This window comes from Mastomys coucha, unplaced genomic scaffold (assembly GCF_008632895.1).
Source record: "Mastomys coucha isolate ucsf_1 unplaced genomic scaffold, UCSF_Mcou_1 pScaffold22, whole genome shotgun sequence".
In the NCBI taxonomy this organism is placed as follows: Eukaryota; Metazoa; Chordata; class Mammalia; order Rodentia; family Muridae; genus Mastomys; species Mastomys coucha.
Genome location: NW_022196905.1, coordinates 161900568 through 161902251, shown reverse-complemented (window position 1 = coordinate 161902251; position 1684 = coordinate 161900568). Strand labels below are relative to the sequence as shown.

The 1684-nt window shown below is 37.6% G+C and overlaps 1 protein-coding gene across 3 annotated transcripts in view; it reads right to left on the bottom strand.

The window, feature by feature from the left end:
- Mcph1 (microcephalin 1) overlaps positions 1-1684 on the bottom strand; it is a 401136-nt gene that overhangs the window by 362351 nt on the left and 37101 nt on the right. The gene's annotated exons all lie outside the window — the stretch shown is intronic.

Sequence of the window (1684 nt, the reverse complement as noted above, 5' to 3'; positions counted from 1 at the left end):
GTTACTGACCTTGGTAATTTTCTTTAGAAGCCTCATTGCACACTATCTTAGAGTCAGCAAGCACAAGTGGGGTGCAAGTGTCACTGAAGAGCCTTTCATTTCAACGAGAGGGATCTAGAGGATCTGTGTAGCTGATCTTCAGAACAGCCTTCCTGGCTCTAGTTGGGGCAAGTATGGAATTTCCATTTCAACCCAAGGATTTATGGTTGTATCTAGGATGAATCCCCAAAGAGTTGATTGGCCCAAATCCAGGCAGGGCTGATAGTGGGCAGTATACACTACCCATGAGTCTTCTTAATGTTACTAAGTATATAAAAGTCCTTAGGTTTAGGCTAGATAGGTTTTTCCTTGTCTTAGGAGCCCATGTTGTCTTATGGTAGTGACATGATAATTTACAGAACATTCCCATCAGAGTCAAACTGAGTCACACCTGTCCCTGCCTGTGTTCCAGCAAGCCGGCCCACTTCACAATCAGCAAATCTCCCAGAGTCCTCTGAGTACTTGTGTGCCACCCAATGCCCATGCCCTTCATGCTGCTTGTGAAGCCTGATGTTCTGGACTAAAGACAGGAAAGTTGAGCCCTGAATGATGAAACACACATTCCTCTAATGACTGCACACCTGCAATGCTAGGGTTTAGGGTGTGCCAGGCTATTTGAGATCAGTTATGTCCCACTTAAATTATAGTTACATATCATATAATATTCAAATATTTATAAAAAAGATAAAAAACTCAGAACGTAAGACAGAATATTCTGAACTGTCAAAACATTATACTTTTTCATATTTACTAGACTCTATATAATTTTATATATTTTGAAAACATATATTAATCTTGACATAACAAAAATACTATTATGAATATAATATAAATGATTCCAAAGAGAAGTTATTTATCAGCTTAAAATCTAAAAATTATTTAATTGATGTACTGAGCCAATTTAGGGGAGTCTATCCTCAAAGAGCTAGAACTGTGATTATTTCAGCCCAACAAGGCTGTCCTAGCAACAGTGGCTGAAATCACCTCAAATGCAGAAATGATCAAGAGTCAGTTTGGTCATATTCAATATTAGCCAAACTTAAATAACGGTCAAAGGCTAAGAATTCAATTTTGATTGCATAATTTGTTGATATTTTTGCCACCTTTGCCTAAATTCCTATAATCCTATAGCTTATTATGATGTTGTTGAACAAATAAATCTCTTTAATAATTAAAATTAAATTACAGATAGGACTAAACAAACCTATTTGAATGGTAGTCTTGATTTCTGTAAAATAAGCAAAAATCAAAGCCACAGCAAATTCTTACTTGAGGGCCAGAGAGAAATCCATAACTAAATTTTGAATTGAACAAAATGTCTTAAAAGTATTTGCTCTTATTTAACATTGCCCAGAGTTTCAGTGCCCAAAATAAACAATGATGACAAATTGTTAGCAAATCATGGCTGATGCTCTCTAGAGTTCTACAGCAGAAACATGCCAGGTCCAAAGGGCACCCCAATTCCCCATCCCCTACATCGACCAGGGCAAGCCTACTGACTAGGCCCAAAATTGTGTCTATGCCCAACTCAATCTGTATAGATAAAGGCCAGCATTCCTCAAGAGGTTGTGAAATCAGTCCCCATCAGCCAAAAAGAGTCATTTTCCTTATTTCTGTGTAGCAGAAGGGATATATGGCTCCACTG